Source organism: Tachypleus tridentatus, chromosome 1 (genome assembly GCF_004210375.1).
Source record: "Tachypleus tridentatus isolate NWPU-2018 chromosome 1, ASM421037v1, whole genome shotgun sequence".
NCBI classification, from domain to species: Eukaryota; Metazoa; Arthropoda; class Merostomata; order Xiphosura; family Limulidae; genus Tachypleus; species Tachypleus tridentatus.
Window position 1 is genome coordinate 56,327,067 of NC_134825.1, and position 21,814 is coordinate 56,348,880.

Consider the following 21,814-nt stretch of genomic DNA (forward strand, 5'->3'; position numbering starts at 1 on the left):
ATAGCTCAATAACTGACGGATATATTAAGATAATTTTCATATCGTATTCAAATGCAACATTTTGTTGCTTAAAATTAAAAGTTTAGTTTTCATTTACAAAAGTCATTAATTCTAAAAGCATTTAAGATTGTTCTGTTTGTTTACTCACAGGACGTTAAGCTTGATAACATATGGCAATCTTTTAGTGTACAAAATTAAATCGGAAATCAGCTAACGTTCTACGTCAGTTTTGCCAGGATTGTAAGTGTATGCAAGTATTCAAAGCATGTGAATTTTACATATTGGATGAACAATCTAATCCCTTGGTACAAAAGTAACACCTACTTCTCATTTTGCGCTATCTGTGTTAAAGGAACTGGAGTGACTTTTAAAACAAATCTCGACTATCGAAAGTCTATGAATGGCTGTATATAAAACATTCATTCAAATTCCTCTTGCAATACGTACACATGTATATGTAGACGTAGACAGAGATTCTATCAACATGAGTAGAAGCGAAACAATTTTTATCAGATGTTTTCAGAATCTTTCCTGACTTCCAGAAATTCAAATGATGTTAAAGAAAAATAAAGTACATACGATTGTTGGGTAAAAATAATTTAGTACTAAATTTTAAAAGGAGAAATGAATTTTTAGATAAAAATCTTACGCCAAATCACACTGCCTTATCAAGTTATATTAAAAACATATTAAGTTAAAGTTTACAGTCTTACAGAAAGACTTAAATAAACTATTGTGTAAACACCCCAGAGATATATTTCGAATTAAAATCTGAGTTAAGAAGTAGAGGTATTATTTGTGTGTGTTTCTCCTCTGAGTCCACCGAAGGGAATCGAACCCCTGATTTTAGCGTTTTAGATGTATTATGAATTAAATATTAAGCATTATATGCTTATTTAATTTTTCACTTAAAACGTATTATCATAAACACGAGTCTTTGTAATGTTACATCTGTCACTATCGCGTAATTTATTTTAATGTGTGTGTATGTGTGATTTCTTATAGCAAAGGCACCTCAGGCTATTTGCTGTGTTCACTAAGTGAAATCTAACCCCTGTTTTTAGCGTTGTAAATCCGAAGACTTACCGCTATCCCAGCGGGGGACAATTTGTTTTAATACATAATAAGTTACAAATTATAATTGTTTAAATATTCTTTGAAATTTATATAAAACCGTAGTAGTTGCTAATCTATTTTGTTAAAAAATATGATTATAACTTTAAAGTTATCTTGTTTAAAATTAAGCACTTAGCTACACACACCTAGGGAATCGAAAGGCTATTTCTAACCTTCCAAGTGCGCAGACATTCTGCTGTGCCACTGGGAAATGTCGTGTAAATAAAAGGTTAAAATATATAGTAGATTAAAATGAAAATAAAGCAATATTATAATTTAACAATTAATCTTAAATTTAATAGTACGCTGAATGAATAAATATAGATACATATATTCCAATGTTAGAAAATAATATACTTTTATTATTATCAGCTTATAATAAGAAAACGTTGAGAAGTTTTTTTGAAACTGCATTCAGCTTTAAGATCGTTAAGTATTCTTGCACGCTTCCATTGTTAGAACAACCTAGACAGAAGGAAAAGTTTGGACATTAGTTGGCACTGAAAGCACACTGAATGTAGCTACGAAATCGTGCTTGTTCGCCATATTAATTTAATCAAGAGACACCTGGTGTCTAAAACGTGAATATCGTTACCAACTTTTCACAAAATTGTATTTTGTAGTTTTAAAATTCCCATTTCAGTCGTGGACTATAAGTAGCTTAACTTCTATAAGCTTATATTATTATATTTATAAAGACAAATCGATATGTAGATTACTTACACATTTATCTAGTTGTTGAACTTTACGTTCAGAAAAATGAATAAATATATATATATATATACACACTATACTTAAGCGCCCAGGTATAGTAGTCTGTTTTTTAAGTTAATAGATTATAACCAACAACGATATTATTTTCCTATATAAATAAAAGTTACAGAAACAGTAATGATAACGATCTTTTGAAACTGATTTGTTCAGGTCTTTATAATTTGACCATGAACTATTGGACTTTTTGATTAGGTTTTCTTTATTTTTGAATTTCGTGCAAAACTGCACGAGGGCTATCTGCGCTAGCCACCCGTACTTTAACACTGTAATATCAGAGGGAAGGCAATTAGTCATCACCAATCACCACTAACTCTTGAGGTTCTCTTTTACCAACGATTGGGATTGATTATCACATATAACGACCCCATGGATGAAAGAGAGAGCTTGTATAGTGTGATGGTGATTTGAATTTGCGACCTTCACATTACGAGTCGAGTACCCTAACCACTTGGCTACGTAACTTAGATTAAAAACCTTGTTGATTAGTGCCTTAAAAACCCCGAAGAAATTACAACAAGAAAGGACTACATCGGAAAGAAACCGGTTTTTTTTCTTCTTGATGAAAGTTTCCACTAAAACTACTTATAATATATTAATCTAAACAAAGAAAGGTATTTAAAACAAGCTAGAGGGTTTTATAGTGTGGATAATTGAACGTTCGAAAACCAAAACAATCAACTTATATCAAGATATAATCTAACGTCACCGAAAGCAGATAACCCCAAGAAACAATTCTGAATTGTTTTTCAAAGGAAGAATTTCTTAACCTAACACGTAGACATAAAATATTAATACCAACGCATATAAAACCATGTAAAACAGAAAAGAATAGTTAGTTAATAAAGTATTGACAAAACCACTTTATCTTATTTTATGAATCAGTATACTTGTATGAAACTGATATTTGTGATATCACACAAAATGAGTTAAGAGTTGTTCATAGACGAGAATGTTATAGGACACCACTGTGCTACATATTAAAAAAAACACCTTTGGCTTGAGGATTAAGGTTCACAACCAATAATTTTGACAGTATTTTTATTTCAATTTTTAACATATTTTTATTAATTGATTTCATCGAGTCTTAATCACGAATTGTATTAACCAACAGTATCGTATTATTTAGAGAATTCAAATTACACAAACCATTTTGTTGGGAAAGGAGGCCGTTGGAAGTTTGCAAAGAGGGCGCTTATTCCCAGGACATTCATTTTCTGTGTTATTTTGCTGAAGTAAAATATCAGTTACGGTGTTCAAAGCTCTCCCTTGGTTCACAAATACCCTAACGTACCGATCAAGTTCTTTCTTCCATTGCCTAATTACTTCTGTAGTCATCTCAAAGGAAATACATACCTGAAAGAAAACCAACTTGGAACACTCACTTGTTATACCTGATTAAGTAGGTTAAAATTGATCCTGCTAGTTTTTAAAGTGGCTTTATGAGCACAGTTTGAAACATGGTGCGCCAGAGTACCTATGAATAGCCAGGAGCACAAGCTTTAATATCATATTCAAGGCCAGCAACCTAAAACACTTTCGTCATATTTGGAGGACCTTCCGAGAACGTTTTCTTTCCACTAGATAACGCCTTGGTAGAGAAACTACATTATATAAACAAGAATAACATCAAGGCAATTTCAAACCCGCATGCCAAATTTGGTTTTGCTAGCCTCAATACTTTGAGATGAGTCTGCGAAAAAACAAACTAATTCACAAAATGTGAGTTAAAATAGGTTTATGCATAATATTTAGAAGTTCTATTTTACCAAACTGAGCATATCAGTATATCTGAAATTCAGAATTAAAAAAAAAGAGTTAAATTTAGTTTAGGGATGTCAAAAAAAGAAAGTGATGCAGAAGATGAGCTCGATATTTTAAAACAATGCTAGATCTTTATCATATTACTACAGCCAACATCTTTATGTTTAGTCGTATTCTATCTTACAGCCGTGCATTCTGATAACAGCCCTTCAGTGTTTTCCATTTCAAAAGGCTCCGTTCGTAGTGCTGCTATCTAGTGTGCAAGACAACAGTTTTGTTCTGTTACAAGTCTCCGCACTTTGCATATCATGGCTCATTGTAGGCCTACTTCTAGATAATCCAGTTTCTAAGTTGATTCATATTCATTTATTTTCTAATGCTATTAGGTATAGAATATTTTCTTGTTTGTGCAAATTTTAAATTCGAACATAGCTTTGTGACCTGGTTGTATAAATATTTTGCTTCGGAAAGAGCTGTTAATTTTTTTTTCCAAAAGCGATCAATTTCCTTTGGCATCACACTACCTATTAAAGTCCACGATGTCAACATTTAGTTCTGATATATATATACCGTTTCATCGAAACTGTATATTGGCTGTGGTTCTCACCTGATTTGCTCATTTCTTTGTAAAAATCGTTTCTTTGATATAACGTACTCAACTCTCTTAAAGACAGTGATTCGATAATCTAAGATGTTGCAATGGGAAAGACCCAGAATAGATGACAAATAAGTTTTCCCATTCTCAGTCAGCCAGTCTGCAACAATCCTGGCATATAATTAGGTGCATTTTCATTAATTTCTAATAACAGCAATCTAAGGACTTAGATCAGAATTAAAAATCAACCCAGTAAAAAATATAGCTAATTCCTTATACCATTTTTGCTCTTAATTGTTACAACGCACTTCTTCACCAGCTGGACACTCTTGCTGTCATAATCCCAATCACATGTGATTGATTCGGCCAAATTAGTTCAAAATTTGTATACTGAGCTAACAATGTGGCCTATATAATAAAACTTATATATATGTATATAAGTTAGTAAATATTTTAATGTACATCACATTAAAGAAAAAAATAAAATATAACCACATATTTGCTTCATATAATATCCCCTAAATAACACTACTATATGCAAAAGTGTATTTAACCTCTCCTGTAACCAACAGTGAAACTTTAAAGTAGAGTAATATTTGAGTTACCTTATAAGACCCATTTCACTGTTTCACTATTAATATGGATAGTATCAGGACATAATACAGATAATACAGTAAAAATAATGTTTATAAATACGAAAAAAACGACAGATGATAATAACAAGAAGCATTGTATATTAAAAGTGAAAATATGATATTCTAGTTAAAAGATTCAAGTTAAATGTAAATGTGAGTAAAAGGACAACACTTTATTAAACATACTATTAGACACAACTAACTCTAGTTTGGCGATCGGAAAACATCTTAAACAACAGGACAGAAATGTTACCTCAAGGGTAAATGTGGTTTCTTAGGATCTTCTTGTTGTGAATACGTGGTTCATCTCTTAGTGAAACTGTCTGCAAGAGGAACTAAGCTATATACACATACGTAATTCAGTCTGACGAGATAGTAGTTCACCATTGTTCCCGAGTCCACAGTTTGTTGAATGATATTTATACTATTTAAGCACAAGCACTGGTTTCTCATTATTATATGATGAGAATGGAATGATTATGGGCCATAACAATAAACTCTAGCAGAGTAGGAATCATTTTAATCTTATACAGCTTTATTCTGTATATCTACCTTTGGCCTTTGGAATGGGTTGCCTTCAGATGTGATGGATGCAATGAAAGCTGACTTTGTTTCAATTTTATTTTAAAGTTTGGTTTAGTAGCCTATTTTGTCCTTAAATTAGATGTAATAACCAATAAAGCCTTGTAATTTCTTTTTATTTATTTATTTTAGTTTGATAATGTCCTCTATTGAGGCTTAAGCACACTTTGATTGCATAATAAGGTAAAAAGTGTGGTGATCCCTACAGCATATGATGGTTTCCAGCTGATGTTACTCTTACTACATTTGAGATTTTACTAGCTGCGGTGTATGCTCTTGACGTATCAATAACGTTACACAGGGCCCTACTATAAGGCGGACATTTAGCATGCCGGATTCTGGATTTTGATACAACGAATGCGTTATAAGAGTAACAGATAAATACTATTATTCCCTTAGAGTTACACATAAATCATATTATTCCATTAGAGTAACACAAGTGTGGACACTAGAGGACTACCCCTTAGTTTATTTCATAGGTAAGAACGACTAGCGTTCAATCAAACAAATTATAAACCTTCCCTTTAAAGATATTAAATCCGTCTTGAAAGATTTATCTTTTACATGGTGAACTGAAATATAATAAGAGTACTTTAGACACAGACTAAAATATAGAAATAAAACTACATGCAATTTGTATGCTCAGAATGTTTTTTTATAATTAAGCACAAAGCTACACAATGGATTATCTGTGCTTTGCCCACCACGGGTATCGAAACCCGATTTCTAGCAATGAGAGTCAGCAGACATATCACCGTACCACTGGAGGGCTGTTCATAATGTATGCTTCTGTTGAAATTAGCTGATATTTATTTTTTTCTTCAACCTTCATACATAGCATATAAGACAGTTCTATACTCCTTTGTGACGTTCACTCATGGATTCAACTTAAATTATAAAATTAAACTACCAGAATCTATGAACATGCTTTATATAAGATTATTCTGATAGCTTCTATGACTTCGGCAATAATCTAAAGATATTATTAAGATACATTCACTCTGCTAATATAGTCTTTGAAAGAAAGGGTGTATTTGGAAAAACCCGCATAAGTCTGTAAGACCTTTCTTTACTTGGAGTTTATTATGTCCACAAGAGCTGGGAACAGCTGGGAACGCGGGGACATGTGGCCTTCGGTACATTTGCTTGTTTGAAGTTAAGCACAAAGCTATCTGTACTATCCCCGCTACGGGTATCAAAAAAACAAACAAACTCGGTTTCTAGCGTTGCAAGTCCGCAGACATATTGGATAGAGTGTTTGAAATGATAAAACTTGTAGCTTAGCCCTTTCTTCTTCAGTATTAAATTATGATGACAGTGAACATATGCGTAACACGTGGTTGTCATTATGACTATAGTTTCTGCATTTTATTGCACATATAATAATTGAATAGTGCTAAAATTACAACATAAAAAAAATCTGGAAAGATTCTATCAATATTAATATGTACACCCGCCATAAACTACTAAGTAATTTTTGTGAGAAACATAAAATTATTTAAAACGTGCAATTCATAGAAATAAAGGTTAATCCTGGTTTGTTTGATTTGTTTTGAATTTTGCCCAAAGCTATACGAGGGCTATTTGCGCTAGCCGTCCCTAATTTAGCAGTGTAAGACTAAAGAAAATGCAGCTAGTGATCACCATACATCGCCAACTCTTGGGGTACTCTTTTACTAACGAATAGTGGAATTGACCATCACATTATTACGCTTCCACGGCTGAAAGGGCGAGCATGTTTGATGCGACGAGGATTCGAACCCTCGACCCTCAGATTACTAATCGAGTGCCTTAATACCTGGGCATGCCGGACCAGGTTAATCCTGTATTTGGGAATTGTGGGCCCTTTCTACTTTCAAGAAAAATAAAGTCCAGAATGATCAATGCGGCAGGCCCGGCATTGCAAGGTGGGTTAAGGCGTTCGACCTGTAATCTGAGGGTCGCGGGTTCGAATCCCCGTCGCACCAAACATGCTCGCTCTTTCAGCCGTGAGAGAATTATAAAATATAACTCTCGTGTAGATTTGCGAGAAGTTCAAAAACAAACAGTGAAGGTGAAAATATTATTAAAATGATATTACATTAAAACTCTTTTCAGTTTCTGATATGTTAAAACTTCAACGTAATCATTGAAAACATTTGAAGACACTGGTCTAAATAATAAGAAATAACGAGTAATTGTCATATTTCAAACTTAGTGTAAACTATTAAATTAATTTGTTACATACTTTAAATATTGCTTTATATCACAAGCTAAATTTTTAAGATAAAGACTTGTTTAGATGTAGTTTGATATTTTTACAAACTATAATGTTTATAATTTACCATTCTCAAAATTTAAATTGGAAATGTACTTGAAAACAGTAAAAATAGGTTTTGTTTTTTTTAGAGAAAAGTCACATTAGACCAGCTGTCCTACAGAAGTACAAAGTAAACAGTTGTAATAATATATGTGAAGTATGTTTCAAGAATTGTTGATCATTATTATTGTATAATGTCCTGATTTGGCTTCACACGCGCACATTTATGTAAACTAGTATATACAAGTTCTAGGACCTTATATCTGTAATTAGAAACCAAGCCAAGCATATAAACATATATCAGTGTAAGCTGCTAATATTAAGTAAGCTTTTGAAACACTTTGTGGAAAACGAAGCCTGAAGGGCTGTTCAGCGGCAACAAGTATAAACATCTTTGGTGAACGTTTTGGAATTAACATATATTCTATCTACGATTCATTATTTCCATAGATTTTCCAAAGATGGAATATAAGTGAGCTTCTACCATGTTGAAAGTAATATGCTAAGCCTTACGTACATGAGCTGTGTGAGCCATAATGTTAAATATTTGAAACTATATCATTCATCTACGTTTCATAATAACATTTCAAATATGGCTTATATTTACTCGTGTGGTTGTATGGTTAGTTTTAACACAACTTTTTAAAGAAGCAGCTATATTATAAATCTTATAATATCTTGTACCACTTGAAAGAAATATGTCTTCATTATAGTGGTTAATTTTTGTGCTGCCAAGAGGCATTTAGAGGATAAAGTTTCCAAAGAATAATCCCTCTAGTGGGAAAAACTTCCTTCGTCTGTATTGAACAAATTTTTTTCGTGCTAGTGTTTCGTGCATTTTTAATATGTACCAGAAACTTATTTTGATACTGAATCAAAGGAGAATTTCTTGTTCGCTAAGTGGAAGGTTAGAACATTTTATTGTTTTTTTAACAGTATCGTACCTATATTTGGTACTGCATATATTTTCTCATTAACCAGTCTTCAGCACAGTACCACACAAAACGCTTTTGATAGGTATGTGCATAAGACAACTGTTGTACGTATAATCAATCTTTAATAACCTCATTAACACATACAGGCTAGTTGGCTGGTTATATGTCACTGAATTGTTCTTTTTCTCTTTTAAAAATATCTTATACCAACAACAATTCAATCACAACCTTACAAACTAAAGAAAAAACGTTACGTGACATCTTCGTTTTTTTAAACATATTTAATATCACTCCATACCAAAAAAAAAAAAAAAACGAGAAAGTTACCATTGAGTTTAAATTACTGTCTTACGCGAAAAAATAAACACAGGAAAAACATCCAACTTATCTTTTAACATCTAGTTTCCCTGTTATCAGGCAATTTAGTTAAATATTTAATTTAATAATACTCAGCTGGAAATATATCATGAATTTACGTGTGTGTGTTTTCTCTTGCAAAAGATAAGATTTTGTTTCAGAAAATTTGCATGATATTACATAGTGTGTGTATGTGTATATGTTTTCTTATAGTAAAGCCACATTGAGCTACACTGCAAGCCAAAATCTTAAGGCCAATGAACATAAAGAAAAAATATGCATTTTGCGTTGTTAAACTCAACCACTTATTTGAGTAGAGCTTCGAAAGATGAAAATAAGAAAAGGGAAAATAAAAAACGAATTTTAGCATTTAATAGGGAAAATGTGAACACTGTGAAATTAGCCTAAATACCAGCTGGTCAAAAGTTTAAAACCATGCTGAAACGAAGCGTTTATCGGTAAACACATAACGAAATTTAGTCATTTGTGTTCAAGCATTAGCGTTGTCAACATCTCCCACTGACATCTCCTGCATTACATTGGATAAAAAATGACATAGGCTAAAAGGTTGACATAGTTTGAACGTGGCAGAATTATCGAGCAGCAAAAGCAAGGTCACTCTCAACGTGCCATCGCTGGTGAGATTGGGCGTAATAAATCTGTTGTTGCAAATTTCTTAAAAGACCCTGAGGGATACGGAACGAGAATTTCAAGTGGTTGGCCAAAAAAAATTTCGCCAACGTTGAGCAGGAGGATTCGACGGGTTGTCCGGCAAGACTCCAGCTGTTCCTGAGGGACTTCTGCATCAATAGCATCGATAAATAAATATGTATATCATAAAAAATATCGCAAACTCTAATAAACTTGAGTTTTTGCAAGCCTATTTGCAAGTCGAACCATATTAAGGCCCTTACGGACGCAGAATGTAGCTCAAGAACAATAAGACGGCATTTACGAGAGAAAGGCTTTAAAGACCGTAAACGTCTTCAAAGGCTACTTCCACACCATCAAACAGTTCAGTTAAACATTGCTGAGAAGCATCAAACATGGGACGTAGAAAGGTGTAAGAAGGTTTTGTTCTTTGATGAGAAAAAAATTAACCTGGATGGTCCATATGGTTTCCAACGTTTCTCGTGAAGAAGATGTCTCCGGTGGGATATCCTTATCGTGCCAGTAACGTTGGAAACCATATGGACCATCCAGATTAATTTTTTTCTCATCAAAGAACAAAACCTTCTTACACCTTTCTACGTCCCATGTTTGATGCTTCTCAGCAATGTTTAACTGAACTGTTTGATGGTGTGGAAGTAGCCTTTGAAGACGTTTACGGTCTTTAAAGCCTTTCTCTCGTAAATGCCGTCTTATTGTTCTTGAGCTACATTCTGCGTCCGTAAGGGCCTTAATATGGTTCGACTTGCAAATAGGCTTGCAAAAACTCAAGTTTATTAGAGTTTGCGATATTTTTTATGATATACATATTTATTTATCGATGCTATTGATGCAGAAGTCCCTTCTCCACGACATGTCTCCGGTGGGATATCCTTATCGTGCCAGTAACGTTGGAAACCATATGGACCATCCAGGTTAATTTTTTTCTCATCAAAGAACAAAACCTTCTTCCACCTTTCTACAACAGCTGGCTACATTGGTATCTTGGAGAGAGCATACTTATTGACTGAAGGCCCTCTTTTGTGTGGAAATGACTGAATCTTTCAGCACGACAACGCTGCAATCCACAATGCCCGCAGGACAAAGAACTTTTTCATGGCGAATAATGTGATTTTTTGGACCATCTAGCGTGTTCGCTCGAACTGAACCCCATTGAAAAAAGTTTGTGGGTGAATGGCAAGCGAAGTCTATAGAAATGGACGTCAATTCCAAACAGTGCATGATCTTCGTGAAGCCATCTTCACCACTTGGAATAACATTCCAGCCAGCCTTCTGCAAACGCTTTTATCGACCATGCGAAAGCGAATGTTTGAAGTTATTCGCAATGACGGCCGTGCAACTCACTACTGAGACCTCTTATTGGGCATCTTCTACCCTGTTTAGGCCTTTTTTTTGGTATGGTCTTAATCTCTTGACCACCTAGTATTTAGGTTAATTTCATAGTGTTCACATTTTCCCTATTAACTGCTAAAAAAGGTTTTTTTTATTTTCCCTTTTCTTATTTTCATCTTTCGTAGCTCTACTCAAATAAGTGGTTGAGTCTAACAACGCAAAATGCATATTTTTTCTTTATGTTCATTGACCTTAAGATTTTGGCCAGCAACGTATCTGCTGAGTCCACCGAGGGGAGTCGAACCCCTGATTTTAGTTACATAGAGACATAGCCAGCCCTGAACTTGTAGCTAGAGGGAAAACAACTAAGTAACAGTGTTTTGAGATATTCTTTTCTGATTGAATAGTGAATTTGTTTGTCACTCTTATGTAGAAGAACATACAAGTTACCATCATGTAATCACTACTGTTATTTGCTAACTATTTCATTTTGTACGAATCAACTATCTACTGTAACGTAAACTAATAAGAAACTCTCTAATAATAGATTAACATATACGTCAAGAATCCTATTTTGTAAGAAAAACTAAATGCTTCAAATTAACCAGATAATAAACTTTCTAACGACGAATTGTCAAATAAATAAAATATACCATTTGGTATGTAGCACCTTCTGCCTTCTATTTATGAGTTTTTAAGCATTTGAATTAAATAAAAAATTTAGCACATCTATACTTCATTGATTACATGACGTAAAGACGAATAGCGGAGTCTCAAACCTCAGAATCTGAAAATATTTTATTATGACACCACTATTTAAGTACCAGGCCACCTGAATCAATTATTAATTAATCATTCGGTTGATAATTCAGGTTCGAATCCATGCAATACAACAAAATATATCCCCGTGTTTTACTCTGTGGGTGTGTTATGAAACAATTCCTTATCGTGTCGGCATGTGGTAGGGTGTTGTTGATTGTCTGCCTTTATTCTGCTCAATAATTTAAACAGCGGTAGCGTTAGAAGCTTTGCCGTAATTACAAAATATAAAGTAATCATTCGACAATTGTACCCCTCTTTCTGAAATAAAAGCATAACTTTTAACTTTCAATTTAAATTATAAAGAACTATAAAACTTTCATTTTTAAAATATTGAAAGTTCGAAATTAGTATCAGCTTAAAGATTGTTTTACTGAATTAACGCAATCTTCTGTTAAATCGTATGTTATTCCAGCAAATATTACAATCGAGTAGGATGTTCTTTGATAACCATTATATGAGTTTTACTTTTTGTACCTGAACCCAAAACTGCACACCCTGTTCAAAGTGTGTGGCTGCACGTGCAAGATTTATCCAGTGACAAAAATATTAGCTTCTATAAAAAGGTAAGTATAATAATTCCTATACTATGTGATACAGAAATCCATTGACAGGAGAAATATAAGAAATGGAGAGATATAACAAAATAATTATCAAAGGTATGTAAAGGGGTATTATGAGTCCACTTTTTGCCAATACACTTCAGATCATTTAATGTCAACTTGAAGCCCATGTTCTCCGAAACTTTTATAAATAGGTATCACACACCAAAAATGTTATTTGCAATGATGTAGACAGTAAAATTATAGCATTATAATTGAACGTTTCTTCACAACAACAACACCTACAGGCACCAATACAGACCAGACAAACATCTTAACAATATTACAAAATGATAGCAAACAATGAATAGTTGTGCTTAAAGTGCTGTCCCATGTGTCACAAGTACCAATATGCCAATACTGTTTGCTTTTCCATGGTCTGCACCCTCAACTTATATGTGTAAATAACCATTTAGTATGTAGCCGCTTACACATTTCCTACGATCTGATGTGACAAACGGCGTCCACCAAAAGCCCATTCAATGTAGCAGTCAGATGTTTTAGTGACATTTTACACACGGTAGAAATATGTTACTTTGACATTTAACTAAATATTGTTCCATTATTTAGATGGTTTAGAAACAGCTGCAACGATAGTACGTTTTAATAGTTTAGATCCTTCAAAGATGCAACGACTTGCTTATACAAGCTTCTTATTTTGTACCTTAAAATCTGGGTTCGTGTAACAACCATCTTTGTTATAGCTTTTCAGCCTTCTGTGACAGAATTGTATGTGCATGAAATGATTGTATTAATGTCTATCACTATAATTTTTGAAAAACAATTTTTGTGTTTTTGTTGTTTTATTTTAAATGTTTCTTGTGTTGTTGTTTGTACATTTTCAATTGACATTTTAGATGTATGATGCGTGTCAATAAACTTTACGATGTATATGACCGATAACTTCAATGATATTGTAACAGAGTAGACTCGTTGAACACAAGAAACAATGAAACTATTAAGATGATGCAGTATCGTTTCAAGCATCTTCGAAAACCAAGAATTGGTTGCGATACACAGTTAACAGCAAAGTAAAATATACGTATATCAAATATTGAATAGATAATGTATTACAGTATTTCTTAATGACGAGAAACCCACTTGAAATAAAAATGTATCTCAGAAAGGTTGGCATGGATATTATGTTAAGGTCAAACCCACTATTCGTTGGTAAAATAGAAACCCAAGAGTTGGCGGTGGGTGGTGATGACTAACTGCCTCTCGTCTAGTTTTGCAGTGCTAAATTAGGGACGGCTGACATAGATAGCTTTCGTGCAGCTTTGCACGAAATTCAAAAACATACAAACAAAACAAAATCTTCTTGTCATTTAACTTGATAAATGCCGTAACAAACAAACAGATGGCTCTGCACGTCTCCGAGCAACAAACTACAGTTTAACGTGTAATTGTACAACACTTATTCCCAACAGTAAACTATGATTTGGCTTAAGTAATTAAACAACAGTTATTCTAAACCACGCTGGAGTCTAGTGTGAGTATTTCACACAAGAGTTATTTTATTTTTGGTATTATTCAGTTTTGAATTGTTATAAATTTGTTGTTTTTGTTTGACATTTTAAACCGATCTAAAATCTTAAATATTTTCCATGAATGTGCATCTTTACTATCTCGTAATTTTACGTTTCATGTCATACACATATTGAAGTATGTAGTTACTGATATATATATATTTTTATAAATGGATTAAATATATTTCGGCATACTATGATGTGTTGTGAAAACAGGGAAAAAAATCGTTACACAAATTTTCTTTCACAACTTTATTTAAAGAAATAGAGACTAAAAAGTAACCATTTACTCGATATAAATGACTATTTTTTTTAAGAACCTCACAACCTCAGATGTAGTTTTATCTAGGTTGTGGATATAGTTCGAAAGGATAAAACATAATAAAACTAAATGGTCTGCTTTATCCCCGCTTTACCCATTTACTGATACAACTTAACAAGTCTTTTTTCTGTAGTACTTTTATTTATCTTTGTAATTTCACAAACTGTTGTCTTCCAGTAAAGCCATTATTCAACGCTACATGTGGCTGAGACACGTCCCTGAAAATCGACCCTACATTTTATTTAACTGACACATCATCCTTAACGCTTTGATCATTTAACATTGTTTACGAAACACTAAAACGTCACGGTATTAATTCAAATTGAAACAGATCACGTTTTGTCTCAGTCAGATGGTTTATGTGAAAATTCTGACAAGAAAACCTTTAATCGATTCGATCTGTTAAAAAGATGCAAATAGATAAAAACGTTGATTAATCAGTCTCTTCTCTCTACATCATAAAATTCAATTCACTGAACTTATACTTTTTAACTTTCATCTAAAAATTGTCAAACTTACAAACAGGATGAATGGAGAGGAAAATATAATTTGTTCTGTAAATGTTAACTTAATCGGTTTAGAATTAGCTTGTAGGCTTAAATCATTAAGACACAATTTTTTTTTTTTAAATTAATCATTTATACCCACTTAAACAAAATACCTCGAACAATAATAACAAAAATAAACAGATTTCTACAACTTTTTGGATGCCCGCACTTATTTCTTTATATTTCTATAGAAGCTATTGGAAATAGTATCTGCAAAATACTTAGTGTATATTTCACCATATATTATTAATAAATCATGTTGAAAGTTAAACTGACTTTACATATTAGAGCTAAAAATGTAAGTTAGTATTTAAAAAAATAAATCCCACACAACAAACTGATTAGCAGTATCTAAAATAGGTTTGGTTTGTTTTGAATTACCAACGAATAGTAGGATTGACCGTGATTTATAACTTCCCCCCGGCTGAAAGGGCGAGCATGTTCCATGTGACAGGTCTATAATAGGAAATAATAAGTTTATATGGATACAAATATGAATACTTTTATATACTCTCTTCATTCTGGCATTTGGATTGAAGTGGATCTGTAAAATTGTGTAAACATATTTCTATATCAGTTTGTTTCTCTCTTATAGCAGATATAAATTTGTTGTTGTTTTTTTTCCATTTCTTTAAACGGCATTGTGCTCTGATCTAGAAAATATATAGAGGCAATTAAAGTTATGAGTTCGTTTACAAGAGGACCCAAATGGCCAGGTGGCTAAGGCACTCAACTCGTAATCTGAGGGTCACGAGTTCAAATTCTCGTCACACCAAACATGCTCGCCCTTTCTGCAGTGGGAGCGTTATAACGTGACACTTAATCTCACTATTCATTAGTAAAATAGTAGACTTAGAGTTGGCGGTAGGTGGTGATCACTAGCTGCCTTTCCTCTAGTCTTACCCTACTAAATTAGGGACGGCTAGCGCAGATAGCCCTCAAGTAGCTTTGCGCGAAATTTAAAACAACGACAACAACAAACAAACAAACAATGATTCATAAGAAAGCTAACCTTCAATGATTGTTATGTTTTGATTCATTATTTATGTATCCTCGTTATTACCTTATTTTCTTAAAAAAGTGTATGTTTTTTAAATTTTATGCGATCTCTAGCTTTTGAGTAAAAGGCATAGTAGTAATTGAATGCTAGTAGTCCATGGTGTTATATATGGTTGCCATAGAGATCGCCTCCTGAGAATATTGAATCTTCTCCAGCGGAAAGACGCCTAAATATTCTACATAGTAAGCTGCAGAAATAATAATAGTCGCAAAAATCAATATCCTTGATATTTTGTCAGAATTAATCAACTTCTGTTGAATAAGTTGATTACGTTGTTTCGGCACAAAGTATACAGCAAAGACTAAAATAATGATCATAATAAGGAATTACTAAATTTGTAGTGGTTAGTAGTGAGTCTAATGTTCACAACCTCGTACTGTAAAAAAAAATGTGCTGAGAAACTTTGGAGCCGTGAATGCGTTATATTGTGATCGTCAAATCCTAGTACTCGGAGCATGCTAAGACTAGAGGATGGATTCTGTTGATTATCTGCCTGCCCTTTATTCTAACAATTAATAATGTTGGTGAATATCCAAAACAAAACTTTCTCATTGGATCTTGTCTGTAACCTTTAAACGGCGTTTGCATTCAGTATGATAAACTCGTATGTCAAGCTAAGGCAACTCTTAAATAAAACATATTTTGTCAGTTAATAATGTCAGCTCAAGTGGATGTGTATTGAAACTGAAGGTCGTTTTATTGACCTTAGAATTATCAGACACTTGGAATAAGAGGGAGCGATAAGTCGTCATACTTAAAGATGCTTTTATACTTGAATCAGTGTTACATGTAGAAAATTTAATATTGAATGTCTATACTCTAAGAGAACACAGTAGTAACGTCACGCTTCAAATTAAAGTTAACGTTAGATTGATGTTATGTTTAAATTACTTTCACTAAATTATCATCTTATGCTCATCACTTAGATGTATTAGTAACCATGTTTAAATATACATATATATGTAACCATGTTTAAATATACAATAAAATATTTCGTGTATTAAAAGCAACCATGTCTCGTCTTCCCTGGTATAACGTTATATATCATATACTATCAAGTAATTTTGAATTTCTAATAGTTTAAAGTGCATTAGTAAAATCAAAGTATGTAATATATTGAGAATTATTATTTTGAGAACGCTCTGCAAATATCACTACATTATTTGATGGATCTTCAGCAACCCTAAATATTTTGAAATTAAGATAAAAATTACGCGAACAAACAAAAGAAGTCGTGATTACTTTTGAGCTAAGAGGGAGCCATTTTTTTAATATTTGCGAAAATGTATGAAAAGCCCCTCAATGGCACAGCGGCAAGTCTATGGATTTATACTGTTAGAAACCGTATTTCAATATCCGTGGTGGACAGAACAGAGATGATAATCAGTGATGTCGAGAAAACCCACTTGTAGAGAAATATATATGTAAAAACGGCTCGTTTGGGTTAAAATATTTTCTCAACCCAAACGAGCCGTTTTTACATATATAGAAAGAGATTATCTTTATGTCACTTTGTGCTTAATAATAAAAAATATGTAGTAAAAATAAATGCTTTATTTAATCCACGTACAATGGATCCTACCTAAGATATTAATGTTACCACATTTTGGGTAGAAATTCTTGAACCCTCTTCTCTCATGTCATAATTCTTACTTAAGATTGTATCCTTATGTGTTAGTCAATTTATACCAAGGGTGCCCCAACATTTAGTGTTTAAGATTAGGGAAATGTTACTATTAGTCTATAAACTATGTTCCATTAATAAAAGCAACAAATTTTGCTCCACTCTTTGAGGCTGTTGAGGTGTTATAAACATGGTTGTCAAACTGCATCTTTGAACACTTACGTGGTAGATGAATGCTTAGTTATCCTGAGTTTTTTACTTCTTTCATCAGCCTCTAAAAAGAGTATCTAACCAAAGGAAAGGAAAAAAATTTCCTTAGCATTAGTAACTGAGTTTGTAACAGATGAATATTCATTAGTGTACGTTATTACGATTCCGTATTACCGTACCGTGTAATATGTAAAACAAAAAAATACATCTTTGCAATTCTGTAGTTTTACGGATATAATATTCTAAAAGGACACACATCATATTTAGACACGTGTACAATATTTTAAAAATATCACTCTTTGTACTTGTAGATACACGTAGGAACTGTCTTTTTACTATAATTGCAATCTCTTCAAACGTGTTATATCGAAATTCAACTTCAGGTTCTGTGTGTCCTCTTATAGCAAAGCCACGTTAGACTATCTGCTGAGCCCACCGAGGGGAATGGAATCCCTGATTGTGGCATTGTAAATCCGTTGACTTACCGCTGTACTAGCTGGGGATGCTTTAGGTTCTAAATTCTAAGTTGAAATTCACGTTAGATTTACAGTTACAGAAGTTCACTGTTCCAGTATCAGTTGTACCAAAACTTGTTGATATATTCCAGCTGGGTTTGCATTAGTTCTCTAAAAGCACAAGCTTATAAAAGTTACAAAAGTTAAGACTATATCTGAAATTTGCTAATTCTTTAGAGTCGTAAACTAAAAATAATAATGGCTAATAACAGAAAGAAACTAACGATAAATATCTGTGTTTAATTACCTTCCGAGTTCGATACAAAAAATCTCCATTTGAAATGGCCACTAACAGTAAACTAAAATTCTCAAAAAAATACTTCTTCCTCTCTCTCCGTTTTACTAACGGAAACTTCAGACCTTTTATATTAAACATTAAAAAAAACATTATAGACGGCGCGTTTGGGAAAAACCGTTGGTTACGTCAGCGATACATCTTCAGTAAATAACAATTAAGTACTTACAAAAATACAGCGTCATAACATTATTAAGCCCAGCGATAACCAATCGCACCTGAACTTTAAATCCATTATCCCACCTCTTGTAAAATGTAACCTTCCCGAGACATCTTTTACCAGGTTACGCATATTATGTATCAATGAGATGGAGTACAATTCCAAAGCAAGTAACATGGAAATATTATTTCTATAACATATGTATATCCTGAAACCTATTCTTATAATGGTTTATACATTTAAACCATTGCTAAGCAATCCAGACAACTTGATACTAAGAACCTTCAGAATTCAAACATATAAGAAAAAAACCTAGTTTAACACACCTCTCTTGGTTGTTTGTAATTAAGCACAAAGCGACACAATGGTATATCTGTATTGAAACCCGGTTTCTAGCGATATGAGTCCACAGACATACCACTGTGGAGCTGAAACATCTCTACTCATCATTTACTATTCACGAAAGTCACAAATGACATAATAGTATGTCTGCTGATTTTCAACGCTAGAAACCGAGTTTCGATACACGTGGTGAACAGACCACGGCCAGCTCGTTGTGTAGCTTTGTGTTTAAAATATAAATAAGCAAATCTATTTTCCTTTAAGAATAATAACACTAGTCTGTGAAATTTTACGTATTATTCGGCACGATTCACAACAAAAACACGTTTTCTCACAGTCTTCTTTTATTCCACACAATTCTGAGAATAACTTTGGAAATTTATTACTACACGGTATTCTCACACCATCCAATAATCATGATATTTCTGAAACCTAACTCTGTAATAGTTCATATTGCATGACTACTGCTATATGGATCAATAACTACTCCTCCTATGAATGGTAACTTCTCCTACTCCTAAAACTCAAATTAAGTAATTTATCTGTCAAATATAAACATATGAAACACATTATATCCTACATTAAGAATTTTAAAAAAAATCAAAAGCTACTTTTTTTTTACTTTGAATATATACAGTTATGTAAAAAAGTTAAAACACCCTGTGAAAGCCTGCGTATTTTTGTAACATTTTTGGATATATGAATATTTAATCTCAATTTCAACAATACTGAGAGATTATAGGAATATAAATAAACAATTAAAACTGAAGAAAATACTTTTCAAGATCTTCTGTAAATGTAATTCTACAAAAAATGCATATTCTAACTGAGGAAAAGGCTAGCTAGTATTACCCCCTTTGGCTGAAATAACTGCAGTGAGACGCTTCTTGTAACCATCTACTAGTCTCTGACATCGGTCTGAAGAAAGTTTGCCCCACTCTTAAATGCAGAATTCTTTCAGCTGTGAGATGTTTGAGGGGTTTCTTGCATGTACAGCCCGTTTCAAATCATCCCACAGCATCTCAATGGGATTAAGATGTGAGCTTTGACTCGGCCATTCGAGGACTCTTCATTTCTTAGTTTTCAGCCAGTCCTTGGTGGATTTACTGGTATATTTTGGGTCATTGTTATGTTGCAGGGTCCAGTTCCGCTTCAGCTTTAATTTTCCTAAAGATGGTCTCACATGATTCTCAAGCACCCTCTGGTACACAGTAGAATTTATGGTGGATTCTATGATTGTGAGCTGTCCAGGTCCTGCTGCAGCAAAGCAGCACCAAACCATAACACTTCCACCTCCATGCTTCACAGTTGGCATAAGGTTCTTTTCCTGGAATGTTGTATTTGGTTTACGCCAAACATGTCCTCATTATTCCAGAAGTCCTGGTTTTTGTCTACATTCTCTCTGGCAATCTTCAGTCTGGCCTTGATGTTTCTCTTAGAGAGCAAAGGTTTCCTCCTTGCACACCTCCTATGCAAATTAAACTTGTGCAGTCTCTTTCTGATTGTAGAGGCATGCACTTTCACATCAACAGTAGCCAGAGCATGCTGTAGGTTCCATGATGACATGTTAGGGTGCTTGGTGACCTCTTTTAGCATCTTGCGGTCTGCTCTCGAAGCGAACTTGCTTGGACGATCAGACCTGAGCATGTTAGCAGTTGTTTTGAAAGATCTCCACTTGTTGACTATTTTCCGGACAGTAAAATGACTGATTTCAAAATCTTCTGAGATATTTTTGGATCCCTTACCAGACTCATAAGCTACTACAATTTTCTTTCTGAAGGCCTCAGACAGTTCTTTTGCTCTCACCATGGTGCTCACTCTCACTTCAACAGTCAGGAGCACACAAACCTAAATGTCTGAGGTTTAAATAGGGCAAGTCTCATTCAAAATGCTGAGTAACGATCTTCTAATCATGTTCACTTGGTGTGATACACCTGTGTGTGAGTTGAGCCATTTTAAGTGGGAATAAATGTGGGGGTGTCCTAACTTTTTCCTCAGTTAGAATATGCATTTTTGTAGAATTACATATACAGAAGATCTTGAAAAGTCTTTTCTTCAGTTTTAATTGTTTAGTTATATTCCTATAATCTCTCAGTATTGTTAAAATTGAGGTTACAAAAATACACATATGGTGTCCTAACTTTTATACATAATATACTTTTATACAGCATAATGTGCCTGATTAAACATTAAATCACATATAAGAGAGTGAAAACGTGTAGAAAATCCACAGAATAATTCCAATATACCCATAACAACTCATTTTGAAACCATTGATTATTCTTTTAGAGTTCATAATATACTCTTCAAAACAAGAAACGCAAAAGGGATATTTTGGTTATTTTACAGAGAAATATATGTAATAACGTTACAAGCTCAGAGTATGTGATGTTACACGTGTTAATGCACTGATTGCCAGACCAAAATGACAATAAAATTTGTGCACTTTGAAATCGGAGGAAAACATCGGATTTTTCGCCAAAACGCATGCGTGTCCAATAAATTTGTTTGAGATATCTGCATGTTCTGCAAGTGTAAAATGTGCAAAATCCCTATAAAAGTGACGGGTTCTCGGTTTCCATAGCTCAGTGTTAAGCCACCGACACGCAATACAGTTACGCCAAGACTGAGTGAAGCACAACGCAACAACGCCATTGGTCACTTGAAAGCAGGCAGATCTCCATCAGATGTTGCCAGAGCTGTGAATGTCCACCAAAGCACCATCACAAGGCT